General features: G+C 42.1%; 1 protein-coding gene and 1 pseudogene across 1 annotated transcript in view; both read left to right on the top strand.

The window, feature by feature from the left end:
• Window positions 1-14,312, top strand: part of Mgat4a (alpha-1,3-mannosyl-glycoprotein 4-beta-N-acetylglucosaminyltransferase A) — a 118,156-nt gene that overhangs the window by 31,329 nt on the left and 72,515 nt on the right. The gene's annotated exons all lie outside the window — the stretch shown is intronic.
• LOC103744183 lies at window positions 12,586-13,828 on the top strand (annotated as a pseudogene).

Genomic DNA, 14,312 nt, shown 5'->3' with positions numbered 1-14,312 from the left:
AGAAACTCAGGGAAGTCATTGTTCCATCCCAGAGACCACACCCTTTCTGCTTTCTGCTTCCCAGAGTGGTGTTGTATTTGTTTAAAGACATCTGGCTTTTTACTGCACTGGTAAAACAATGGGAAGTATGTTGATTCCAGAAGTCTTGATCTTGAACTTAAGAAAATTCTAGGATAATAATCTGAAGACTTGTATTATGAAATTGTGTCTTTACAGAAAACCTCATATCTGTAGTAACCTCTTTTTTTTTGTAAATTTTTTATTGAATTTTTGTGTAGTTCATACAGAACATCTTAATCATCTTTATACCCCCTTCTACATTGGCACCCTTGCACAGACCCCCTCCCCACTGGATTCCATGCATTCTGTCATTTATGTTAAGGCCTATCAAGTCAAGTTAGCATCCCCAGATGTCCCTCAGTACAAGTTCATCCACTGAAGTCTAGTCAGCCTATCTAGAGTCACCCCCTTAAAGAAGATCAGCTCTAGCCAGGCATGGTGACACACACCTTTAAACTCAGCACTTGGGAGGCAGAGGCAGGCAGATCTCTATGAGGCCAGTCTGGTCTACATAGTGAGATCCAGACCAGCTCGGACTACAGGGAGACCCTGTCCCAAAAAGAAAAAAATAAACAAACAAAAAACCCAGCTCTTCCTCACCCAGCAGTAGTCAGCTGCCAAGAGTTTTTCAGCTGAGATTGGAGCCTGCTGCCCATTTCCACAGTTCTCTGTTGAGTTTTTGTCTGCTTGAGTTTGCAGTGAAGATTTTAAATCTTTGAAGAAAGAGACTGAGGAAGACACCAGGAGATGGAATGGAAGGACCTCCCATGCTCATGGATTGGAAGAACTAATATTATAAAAATGACCATCCTACAAAAAGCAATATAAAGACTCACTGCATTATCACTCAAAATCCCCATGACATTCTTCACAGAATTAGAAAAAAAATCCTAAAATTCATATGGAATCACAAAAGACCCTGGACAGCCAAAGCAATCCAGAGCACAAAGAACAACTCTAGGGGGATTACCTACTAGATCTCAAACTGTAGTACAGAGCTAAAGTCATAAAAACAGAATGGCACTGACACAAAAACACACATAGATCAATGAAACATAATTGAAGACACAAACATTAGTACATGTAATTTCAGCCACCTAATATTTGACAAGTGTCCAGAATACACACTGGAGGAAAGACAGCATCTTTGACAAATGGTGCTGGCAAAGCTGGATCTTTACCTTTAGAAGAATGAAACTAGATCCTTAATCTTTCACCTTGCACAAAAGTGAACTCTAAACAGATCAAGGTTCTTACCTCTTGATGCAAATTACCACAGCTTTTATAGCCAAAACGGGCATATACTTTATGATCTCAGTGTCTGTGGACTAGGAATTTGGGTCTGAGCTTCCAGATATCCCAATTAAGAGTCTAAGAAATCTGCACTGACGGTGTCACCTGGCCACACTACTGCCTTGAGACTTGGCTGGTGAAGAATCTGTATCCAGACTCATTCAGGTTGCTTGCTGAATTTATCTCCATTTGTCTCCTTTGGGCTGTGGAGTGACAAGCCAGGCTTTCTGTTAGCTGTTGGCTGGTGTTAGCTCTGAACTCTGCCACTTGGCCCTTGCAGTTGAGCTGCTTGCTTCTTCAGAGCCAGCTTGGGGTAGAGGTGGGGGTCTTTAGAGAGCGTTTGCTAGCAAGACAGAGTCTCATATGTCATGTTATTATTCTAGAAATGACACTCTCTGCTCCATTATCTATTCTCTTCAGAAGCAAGCCAGTTTCTTCCCACACTCGAGGCAAGGGGATTGTGCCAGGCTGGGAAACCCACACAGGTGAGGACCACTTTGGTTACCTTAGAGTCTGTTGCAGTATCTTAGATTTATAGAGCCTGATGGACTCAAATAGTAATTTAAGATAGAATAAATTTTACCCTTTAACATATTTTCCTTATTCTTTGGAAGACCTCAAGGGCTAAAAGTCATGAAATAGCAATGTTTAAAAATACTTTTCAGGGGCTGGAGAGATGGCTCAGCAGTTAAGAGCTACTCTTGCAGAGGACCCCGGTTCGGCTCCCAGCACCCACATGGCATCTGACAACTGTCTGTAATTACAGTTCCAGCAGATCTGACACCCTCTTCTACCTCTGTGGGCATTGCATGATGGGGTGCACTTAACATACATGCAGGCAGTATACTCATACACATAAAAAATAAAATTTAAAACTTTCAAATGCTCAGTGGTTAGGGTGCTTGCGGTATATGCATGCAGTCCTGGGTTCAATTCCCAGCACTCAAAAAAAAAAACAATTTTCAAAATAGAATGTGAATAGTTTAATTTGGCCAAGGAGACCATGGTGGCATACTGAGGTTAAAGAGGACTAGGTTGGGATGGGCCATAAAGAGAAACTGGTAATGCACTGTGTCCTCACCTAGACAGCATAGCAAATGGGCTTGAGTCTGCTTTTGCCTCCAGAGGCTAGCTTGCAGCTTGGGCACTGTTGCTGTTGTCCCTGCCAGACCCTCATTTATAGGTGTCCTTTCTTAGCCTGAGGCATTTTTGGGGTCTCTTAGGTTATAAGACAGCACAGTGTTTTTTGAATTCTCTCAGTTACAGTGAGAGACCTTCAGCTGGGAAGCACTAATTGGTTTTGGAAAAGATAGTTATCATGATTTTGGTCTGGTGGGCAGAGACTGAAAGGAAACCTCTTGGAGAATGGAACTGAACCTTGGTGGTAGAATTCTTGCCTAGCATGTACGAGGTCCTGAATTCAATCCTCAGGAGTTCAAAAACAGGCAGGGGATGCATGGCACTCTTGCCCAGGGTGCTCAGCCCTGTGACCACCTCGCTTGGGGCTCAGGGGCCAAGTGTCAGGTGCAACCAGGAGATGGTTGGGACCACCCCACTGTGCTGTGCCCCAGTGCACCTCTCTTGCTGGGGGCTGGGCCTATAGGCAGCCACTCTGCCACACACCTGTGGTCAGCTGACGATCACGATCCAGGTGACAAGCTGGGTGCAAACAAAAAACTTGGCAATAAAGAAAATGGCTGAAGAACCAAGATGGTGGTGGTGGCAGCCCTTGGCAAAGTGCTACTCTAGGTAAGATGCCTCATCCTTGGCTCCCCTTGGCCAAGGAGGAAGATGTGAAGGCCGCAGCTAACAAATGGAACCAACCAGACCCTTGATCATGAAAACAAGAACAACAAAACCATGATCCATCTGCCTTCTTGAGTGAAAGTGAAAGGTGGTTTTCTCCAATATTGATGTCCCTCATGTGAGAAATTCAAGCCAGCAAATTCAAATGATTGTTGCTTTTGTGTGCTGTCCAGAAGCCAAAATGCTCTATCTTGAAGTTAAGTATAATTGTGAGTTCAGAGCAACAGAGACAGGAAAATAGGAGCCGGTAAAATTGAAATAGTGACCCCTCCCCCCATGAGCCTAGAACCGTGTCCCTTCCTATGAACTTGGAGCTGTGTTCCTGTCCTGTGAACCTGGAACTATGGTTGTCTCTTATGAGACTGGAGCTGTGGTTCCCTCCAATGAGCCTGGAGCTGTGTTACTATCTCCTGAGCTGGAACTGAGCCTGTGTCCGGTGAACCTGAGCTGCAGTCCCCTCGCTTTGAGCCTGGGGCTGTCATTGCTTCCTGTGATCCCAAAGCTGTGGTCCCACTCCATGAACCTTCCTGAGGTCCCTTCCCAGGAACCAGAAATGGGGGCCCCTCCCATGAACTGGAGCTGTGGTCTTCTCCTGTGAACCTTTAGCTGTGGTCAGAGCTGAAGCTGTGAGCCCCTCCTGTGAACCTGGAGCTGTGATCCTTTTCTGTTAAGCTTGAGTTGTGGTGCCCTCTTGAGTGGCAGAGTTGTGGTTCCCTCATATAAACTGAAACTGTGGTTCTCTCCCATGAACTTGGAGCAGTGGACTACTCTTGTGAGCTGGAGCAGTGATCTCCTAAGAGCCAGAGCTCTGGTCCTGTCCTGTGAACATAGAGCTATAGTCTCCTCCAGTGAGCCATAGTTCTGGTCCCCTCCTGTGAACCTGGTGCTGTGGCAGCCCCCTCCCCTGATGAACCAGAGTTGTGGTCTCCTGTGAACTTGAGCTGTGGTCCCCTCATGTGAACCTGAAGCTGTGGTCTCCTCACATGAGCCTAAATCTTTGGACCCCTTCCATGACCCCTGTTATATTCCTCTGGCTGATGGTGCAGCAGAGTAGAGCATGGAGGACTTCCCGATGCTGAGCAGCAGTTTCAGTCTTCTCTGATTGGCTACATTCTCCACAGCCCCTGCCCCTGAGGCCCAGGTTGTACATGGCAAAGGCACTGCCTTTTATTCTGGGGACAGGGGAGGCCTCTGTTATTTGCAGATTCTGATCTTGGGAGGACTGATTCTCTGGAACAGACCTCCCACCTCCTCTGCGGCCCAGCTGTGGTCCTCACTCCACACGTGGTCCTGGGTATCCAGGCCTTGATGTTGGACTGCTCCCATTACCAGGCACCAGGAGGTTTTCCGTTATTTTTCTGCTATTTCTACAGCCCCAGTGTGCCTTCACCTATAGCCCAATTGAACTTCTAGAGATAAAAATCACAGTCAGGGAAGAGGGGGAGGGGGAGGGGAAGGGGGGGAGAGAGAGACTTAATAACTGACATAATCCTCAAGCTAGAAATATGTGATTATATTTTAGAATATAAATTCTATGTCTACTTTAATTTTTGAGTATTAATTGCTCACAAAACTGTACTACCAAGCTTCAACAATAATGTGAAATTTTCTCGGTTCCTATAATGTGAGTTTGCCATTCACTCCCTTTCCAAATTCTCCAACTGTTCTAGCTTGTTTCTCCATTGTTATGACAAAATGATCTAACCAATACCAACTTGGGGAGGAAAGGGTTTGTTTAGCTACATCTCCCAGGTCACAGTTTATCACTGAGGCATCCCAAGGTAGGAACTCAGGGCAGGAATCTAGAGGGAGGAGCTGAAGCACAGGCCATGGAGGAACGCTGCTGACTGGCTTGCTCCCCTGGCCCATGCTCAGCCTGCTTTCTTATACAATACAGAACAACCTGCTCAAGGGTGGCACTGCCCACAGTGGGATGGGCCCTCCCACATCACTCAACAAGCAAGAATATACCCCACAGACATGGCCACAGGCCAGTCCAATGGAGGCAATTCCCCAATCAAAGCTCTCTCTACCCAGGTGTGTCAAGTTGGCAACTGAAGCTATCCAGCACACCAACCTATGCAAAGTCTTTCAATGTAATCGTGTTAACTTCTTAAAGAAAGCAATGCTAATAAAATACTGTTAAATTTAAAAATGAACATCCAAATGGAGAAAATGTCCTAAGTGAAGGAAAACACATGAAGCTTGCCCTTATGTTGGCACACCTATAATTCTAGCATTCTACTCAGAAGCCGAGGCTGGGGAATTGTGAGTTTAAGCATAGCCTGAACTACCTAGTGAAAAATGCACTGAGAGTATTAGAAGAGAAAGGTGAAAATTAGGCAACAAAAGGAGCAGGAGAAGGGGGAAGAAGAAACCATGAAACAAGTCATACAGGGAACAACGAGCTCTGCTTAGGGTGTATCACGAGAGAGCACTGTGTGGCAGTGAACTAGCCTATAGTGTGGGGTTAGTTCATGCTCTTTCTTGAAGAATTCTTCATAGGGGACCTGGAAAGATGGCTTAGCAGTTGAGAGCACTGGTTGGTCTTGCAGAAGACCCAGGTTCAGTTCCTAGCACTGACATGATGGCTGACAACCATCTGTAACTCTAGTTCCAGGGAATTCAATACCCTCTTCTGGCTTCCATGGACTTTGTATGACACAGGTGCACTTACACACATGCAGGTGAAACACTCATACACATAAAATAAAAATAAATTAATTAAACAAGAATTCTTTATAGAAACAATACATGGTATTGTTTTGGGGGTCGGGGATACATGTTTTATTTTCCTTTAAGAATGAAAACCACTGGTGTGAAACAATGTGTGCCAATAAGTTTAAGTACTAGAAGAAAAGTGATTATAAACAATCATCTGATCATTTTTCCTCTAAGTTCTTCATGGTTACTGAATTTTGAAAACAAGACTGAATAGAATCACTGTCAATATTTTTTTAAGCAAAGAAGCATTATAAGCATACAGATAAGTTACTAAAATAAGTTCTTAAGTTATACAATGTATTGTTTTTCTCCCTCATTTCACTATGATAGTGGAATTTAAGACATTATAATGAAATTACAAAAGCAATACCATACCTTCCCCGTGGGAAAAAAAATCAAGGAGATTAAGAATGTATTTCTGCTAGCCATAATGTTGCATTCCTTTAATCACGGCAAAGGCAGGTGGACCTTTGTGAGTGAGCATCCAGCCTGATGTACATAGCAAGTTCCAGGCTAGCCAGGGCTATATAGTGAGACCTTGTCTCAAAAAAAAAAATAATAAAAATATTTTTAAGGAAGCATGTAATTCTATGTAGTGTCATTAGTTTATCATAAGATATTGTGTTGGTCATTTATTAAGTCTGTTCCTGGAAGTTGCTTTGAGTTATTTAGTTAATGATTATATTACTGAAGGGGCAATTAAGAGAAAAAACAATTGTGTTCCAGAACCCTTTCCACTGTCAGCACCTAATAGTTAGTGTCTTGTTGGTATAGTGAAATCATCACAAGCAGGAATAGATGAATCCTATTCTTCACCTTAAATTTAGTAAAGTATCTGACTAGACATATTTACAAGCTCAGAAGTGGCCTTTTGGATTCTATGTTTATGTGATAGATCCTAATTGGAGTCCTCCAGGATAATTTCATAGAACTCTTTGATGTATACCAGATGCTTTGGAAATACCTCCCTACGCCATGTGTTATCCTGTGCATTATGACCCTAAATGTTTTCACAAACTTCTACTATGGATCCCCTAGTATGTGGGTCAGAGGAAGGAAAAAGAGGAGCTTAAGTTCATAAACTACCAGACTTCTTGGGTCTAGACCCTGAGACAATGTTGGCCCCTTCTGAGCATATTGGTAGCTGGTCGGTGGACTAGCAGCATCCCATCACCATGGAGGATGTTAAAGAGTCTCAGATCCCACCTTACATTTACAGAATCAGCATCTGTGGAGGTAGTTTATGATTCTGGTTTAACAAGGCTTTCCTGATGTCTTCTATGTAAGTTAAAGTCAGGGAAGCTGAGACAACTGGTATTGTTTTTAAGTGTTGCCAATCTAGCCTAAATAGGAGTCTGTTTATGACTAGAATTTTACAGCAAAAGTCAGGGCTCTGGCAACCCTAACCTAGGCTCAGTCACCCACCCCAAAATGCCAGGAAAAAAGACAAGTAATGACAAAAAGCTGAACCCATGTTTTCATCAATGCCCAAATTGGGAGGAGAAACAGACAAAGGGATTCAGTGACCCCCAAGTTCATCTTCAGGGTACTGATGTGAGCTTTAGATTTAAATAGAGGAAGAATTGGAGCAGAAGGCAGGAGTATACATTATTAAGCAGACCTGGTGAAGGTATGGTCTAGGTTTGGTCCTGCAGTTCTGGTTCTGCAAGGTGGTATAAAGAAAGTGTTATTACTGTCATTGTTTAAAGGGGGACCAGTCTGGCTTCTGTAAGATGTTTATTCCTGCTCCAGGTATGGCCTTGCTGTCTTTAGATAATTGTCCTCATTTGGGGATTGGTCTGTCCAACCAGGCTCTGCAGTTCCTAGAATTCAAGGTGATCCTCAAGTTTAGGACAGTGACTCTTACCTTTGTGTCTGAAGTCTTGAAGATCAAGATAAGTTAGGCAACACTGGACAGACATTCCTTGAGTGATTCACATGCCTCGGTAGAGTCAAACTGGAGTCTGACCCAAAGTAAAGCAGACACATACAATGAGGGCAGAGTGGTTAGGCTTTCATCCTGCTGTCACTTTGTGGGCCCAGGTGAGGGGTTTTCAGAACAAGCAGTTTCTAAGGGCCTGTTACAGCTCACATTCACTTCTTCCTCTTTTGTTTGGACTCCTGCTTACAGTGTGTTTTGGCTTTTCTCCGCTGCAGTTCTCTAAATCCTTCAGAATCCAGGTTCACTCCTTCTCCCTCCCTCCTCACCTCTCTCCCCTTACCCCTCCCTTCCATCTCCCCTCTCCTCAAACCCATCTCCATCTTCATCTACCACTGTGTTTTAGAACTTTGTAAGTGGAAAATGCCTGCAGATTTCATCCAAGTCCTCTACTTTCAGTTTTAATCGGGTGTATAAGAATAACAAATGTAAAAATTTTTAAAGTGAAGTACACCACCTTTCAAAGGCAGTAGTTTGCTAAAAGTAAAAATTTTTAAGTTTTGGAACTGTTATTGAAGGGGTTCATATACATAATTTTTATTTTATGATTTTTATTTTTTATATGTATCAGTGTACCCGTGTCGTGCAGTGCCCACAGAGGTCAGAAGAGGGTGTCAATTCCCCCAGGACTGGAGTTACAGATGGTTGTTAGCTGCCATGTGGTGTTCGGAACTGAACCCGGACCCTCTGCAAGAGCAGCCAGTGCTCTTCACTGCTGAGCCATCTCTCTAGCCCCGCCCTCATTTTTGCCCTCTGTGAAAGAGTTCGAGGTAGTACAGAAAGACAGGAGGGACAAAGCACATCAACAGCATTCTTTCTGGCCAGAACTTTACTGTTTGATAAATCTTAAATTTTTTTAAATTAAGGGGCTGGAGAGATGGCTTAGCAGTTAAAAGCACTGGTTGCTCTTGCAGAGGACCTGGGTTTAGTTCCCAGCACCCACACAACAGCTAACAACCATCTGTAACTCCAGTTCTAGGAGAGCCAATGGCCTCCTTTGGTGCACTGGTGCACTTGGCAAAATACTCATACACATTAAATAATTTCTTAAAAGTAAAAAAGTGGGTTTAATTTTTGTTAATATTAGTGTTCTCATAAAATTCAGTAGTAATCCCCATATCTTTAAATTAGAAGGTACCATTACTTGAAAAATTATTTTCTCTGTATTACACATTAAATATTAGTTATGAATGTTTTTGTGTTTGTGTTACTCATCTATATTATAGGTCAATTTTTTTTTACGATGAGCCCAAAGCTGCCACTTAAATTGTTGAACTGTATAAAATTTCTATTTTTATCAAATAGGATCAAATATCCTTAACTACATATTTTGGAAGTCTTCCAGTTAGATTTCATTTTTTCTTTCTTTTTCAGTCCTTTTTTGAGATGGAGTCTCCCTGTAGCCACAGCTGTCTTGGAACTCGCTATGTAGACCAGACTGCCTCTGATTGCACAGAGATCCCCCTACTTCTGCCTTCCAAGTGTTGGCATTAAAGGCGTAAGTCACCATGCCTGGCAGATTTCATCTATTTTGAAAGCAAAATAATAAGCAGATCCAGGTACTTGCACAGAAAGAGGGTAGTACAAGAGTCCCCAAGTTTCCTACCATGTCCCCCTGCAGAAGACAAATGACTGAAACAGAAAACGCAGGGATTTTGCTACTGATGTTGAAAATAAGGGATTTTACAAGCTTATCAGTAGTTTAAAGGATTTTTTTTGTGTATACTCAAGTTTGAACTAAACTGCTGGGAGCTGAACCTTGCTCTCTTTCTCCTTAAGAGAAAAGTGTAGAATTCTGGGAACTCTTAAGAGGGGAAAAACATTAAGAATATTCTAGAAACTTCTAGAAAGCTGACTTGGCTTCTAGATGGAGTGTGAAGAGCCCCTAAGCCCAGATGTAGGGAACGCTTTAATTTGGAAAGGTAGAGTCAGAAGCAAAAGATGTAAAGGAGATAAGAAAAGGCCACTTGAGTCTTGCTATGGACTTTGGACTAAGAACAGCATCTGGGTTAGAAAGAAACTATAGTATAACTTTATCCAGTAGTCCACAGAAATAAGAGATCTTCTTTACATTCACTTTCCAAAATCATGTGCATTTGCCCCCACATCAGTCTAGTCTAGAGTCTGATAGTCTTCCTGATATCTTTTTTTTAAAAATTTAAACATTTTAAATTATGTGTATATGTGTAATTATGCACACATGTGCATGAGTTCCTATAGAAACCAGAGGCCTTGGAACCCCCTGCAGCTGAAATTAAGCTGGAGTTCCAGGGAATTATGAGCCAGCTGATGTAGGTAATGGGAACCAAATTCAGGTCCTTGAAAGAGTAGTAGGAAATTTTGACTGCTGCACCATCTCTCTAGCCTCTCGATATATATATATACAAATTTTTTTTAGCTGATTCAGGATTTGTTCCAAGACCATGCTGTGCATTTTGTTTTGTTTCCATGGTCCCTTAGTCTTAGGTGTTTCCTTAGGCTCTGTTTTTGATGACCTTTGACATTGTTTAAAGTACAGGCTATGTGTTTTCTACACTGCCCCTTGGTTTAGAGGAGTCTGCTGCTTCCTCCAGATGAAAATCAGATTACAGGCTCCTGGCAGGAGCTGCACATAATGAGCTATGTGTGTTCCTGGTGTGTCTGTACAGGATCGTGGTCGTGCTATTGCTGATGTGAACTTTGACCACTCTGTTAACATGATGATGCCTGCCGAGTATCTCCACTCTAAAATTAGCATTTTTTTTCCTATAAAATGAGTACTTTGTGAGGAGATACTTTGAGATGATGCAAATGCCCGGTTCTTAACCACTTTCACCTACTAGTTAGAGCATCCATTTTTGTTTCTTGCCTGCATCAGTTATTATTGTGATGATTGTAGAATGGCGATTTTCCATCACCCTTCACTCCCTACATTCTTTAACTGGCATTCTACTGGAAGGAACATCTGCCCCTCATCTGTGAGTTTTTATTTCTGTATTACTGATATGGACTCCTGGATTCCAGTTTTATTCAAAGAGTTATAATTTATTATCACCAATATTTGCATAGTTGCTTTGATTTTTTTTTAATTGCCCCTCACTTGGCTACGAAGGGTCCCTCAAGTAGCCTTCTGTGTCCTTTTGACAATGTCCTGTCATTGTATCTTTTAAAAAGATGTTTTTTTTTATTATTGTGTGTGGGCATGCATGTGGTGGTCCAAGGAAATGTTTTGAGTTGGTTCTCTCCTTCCACCTTTATGTGGGTTGTAGGAATCAAACTCTGATCACCAGGCTTGATCAAGCAGTGCCTTGTCACCAGCCCCCCTTTTGTCTTTTAGTATTATCTTACTCGCTCACATAAGAAAATTTTAGGTTCACCTCGAAGTTATTTTTCTCCAGAGAGTTCTAGTTCTTTTCAGTGGCAAATAGTATTTAAAAACCAGTATTTAGGCACTTTTAAGTCTTAAGGGGAAGAGCAATTGCTTATGCTGTTCTTTAAAAATTTTTTATTCTTTTTATTTTTTTGTGTATGAGTGTATTACCTGCTCCCACATGTATGTAAGTGTCATGCAGTGCCCACCAAGGTCAGAAGTAGAAGTCTGATTCCCCTGGAACTGGAGTTATGGACAGTTGTTAGCCACCATGCAGGTGCTGGGGACTGAACCCAGTCTTCTGCAAGAGCAGCCATTGCACTTAACTGCTGAGCCTTTTCTCCAGGCCCTTGTTTATGTTATTCTTAAAGTGTTATTCCTTTGGATGAACTTTAGAGTCACTCATTAGCGCCAACTCCAAATTGTTATTTTTGAAAGATACTGAGTTTATTATTTAACAGGGTAGAATTGTTTTATAAGTTTGAGTTTTCTCATTTAGGAATAAGAGATGATTTTTTTTCCTCTCTCTTTTTTTTTTTAAACTGACTCCAGTAAAATTTTGTAGCTTTATCACATAAATCTTGTATTTCCTGTGAGTGTCTTTGCAGTGTAATTGTTCATAGTTGTCTCTTTTCAGCTGGGAGCCTTGCTTGGTAGCCTGGGTTGGTCTTGAACTCCCAAGCTCCAGTGAACCTCCTGGCTCAGCCTTGAGTACCTGGAACCTCTGCTCCCAAATCTGCATCCATCCCCCTTCCCTCTCTAAAGTTGCATATTTGTGAAGAGCACCTTCCTAGCATTTCTTTCATTGTGAGTTGACACACACAGGAAAGCATCTGAATCTGGAATGTAGAGTCAATAAACAGGACACAGCTACACCCCGAACTCTTCCCTAAGAGCTTTGCTCAGTCACCATGCCCTCTGCTTTCCTTCTCCCCTAAAGCCAGCAAGAGAAGGGACAGTGACTTACATGGCTTTGTTAGTCAGCCTAGGGAAGCACAGCAGTGGACCCAGCTAGTTTCCCTTGCCACTGTATCCTAGAGAGGTGTTTACTGTGTACCTGCAGGTCATGGGTAACAAGCAACAGTGTTCTCAGGGTTTTCAAAACCAGCTTCACAAAGTATATGGATTCTTCTTTCCTCCTCCTCTTCACTATGTAGTCCAGGCTGGCCTCCTGAGCACAGATATGCCCCCACACTCAGTTACAAAGTAATTTTTCATAAATCTTTCTAATTGAGTGAAACCTCAGTTAAAACATTATAATGTTGAATTAAACTATAGTATTTCTAAGGCTTGTCAAAATAATCTCTTTAGGCTATGTAGCTTGATGGAGAAGTTGGAAACCGTTGGTTTAGTGTCTTAATTTAATTGGGTTATAGACACCAGCACGCCCACCTCCTCGGCTACTGTTCACACCATGGATGAAGCAAGTAAGTGGTCTGTCTTCTTCCAAGTCTAATGTTTTTGTGTCATTTCCATCCAAGTGCCTTTTCTCACTGTGCTATGTCACTGAGCTGTCTTGTTTATACTTACTGTTTTGTGCTTAGATTTATCCCCATAAAATCAACTTCCCTTCCCAGACTAGGTTTCCTTGACTCATGATTAATCATTTAACTAGTGTCTTTGAACATCTTGCTTGTTGACTTTTTAGGAATCAGGATTTGACTAGCCCAGGGACATGTTTGCAGAGTAGGAAGTACAAAGGAAATATTTAGCCCATAAAATGAGTGGTTATGCCATAAAACAGAGCTCTTTGAAAACTCTTTCTACTATGACCCTTTTTGCTTGAGAAATTTTTATGTAACTTTGGGTAAATAGGTAATATAAACTTGCTATACAGATCAAACATTTACTGATAATAAATCATAAATAAAATTTAAAGCACTTATTTAGTATATATAATTTTACCATTTATTAAAGATGAAAGCAGAGTTTCATATAAATGAGATGGGTCTACTTGTTTATTTTTACATAAAGAATTAAATACTTAGGTGCCAGCTGTCACTTGCTGGGTCCTCTGGGGTAAGCATGGGACTCACAGCCCTCCCTTACCCCATGTCCTGGCCCTCGCCTATGGACCTGGGTCTTAGCTGTGCCATTTCTCTCTCTAGCCTGCTGGCCCTTGTCTCTTAGCTGTGACTCGTGGCTAGGTGTCTTTGGGTGAAGAAGCTGGAGAGTTGTTGCCTGAGTCTTCCATATGAGAAGTTCAGGGTGCTTTGTACAACTTCTGTCACACAAGCTGTGCATTTGACAGCATATCTGTAGGCTGTGGCTGCCATCCAGGAAAACTGGTGATTGTTGGTGATGGAGCTTGTGGAGAGACATGCTGGCCCATAGTCTTCAGTAAGGACCAGTTTCCAGAGGTGTACGTGTCCATGGTGATTGAGAGCTATATGGTAGATACTAAAGTAGATGGAAAACAAGAGGAGCTGACTTTGTAGGTCCCAGCTGGGAAGGAAGATTAGGATGACTTGAGACCCTTCTCCTACCTAGACACCAATGTTACACTGATGTGTTCCTCCATTAATTGACCTGATAGTTTAAAAAATATCCCAGAAAAATGGACTCCGGAAGTCAAGCTTTTCTGCCTCCAAAGGGCCATCATCCTGATTGGGAACAAGAAGATCTATGGATTAATGAACGCACAATGTGGCAGTTGACTAAGTGTAAGCAAAAGCTGGTAAACCTGAAGAAGGCAGAGATGGGATTGGCTCTTTGGGGTACATGGAGTGTTTAGCAAAGAGCAAAGATGGCTTGAGGAAGGCTTTCAAAATGGTCATGAGCATTGCTCTGCAAGCCAGACATAGGATTTAAAAATCTGGAGCCTTATCTTGTGAAACTTTGCTATAAGCATAACCTTCATGCAGTTACTTTTGAGGTGGTCTATTAATCTTAGTGTATGATTGCTTTTTTCATTTATCTGTAATTTATCTAAGATTACAAATCAGAAGTCTTCTTGTTACCAGTAGTTAGAAGCCAACCATGATTAATAATGACATCCAGCTTGTCTGCCCTGCTCTGATAACCCCCTTTGCATTCCCACCTGATGTACCAAGGTGCTAAATCAAAGAGTTTTTTAATTTTCTATTTATTTTATGTGTATGAGTGTTTTACCTGCATGTATATAAGTGCACCCATGTGTGC

Source organism: Nannospalax galili, unplaced genomic scaffold (genome assembly GCF_000622305.1).
Source record: "Nannospalax galili isolate Female #2095 unplaced genomic scaffold, S.galili_v1.0 scaffold182, whole genome shotgun sequence".
Lineage (NCBI taxonomy): Eukaryota > Metazoa > Chordata > Mammalia > Rodentia > Spalacidae > Nannospalax > Nannospalax galili.
Note: the sequence above shows the minus strand (reverse complement) of the source record. Positions and strands in the feature narration are given on the sequence as shown.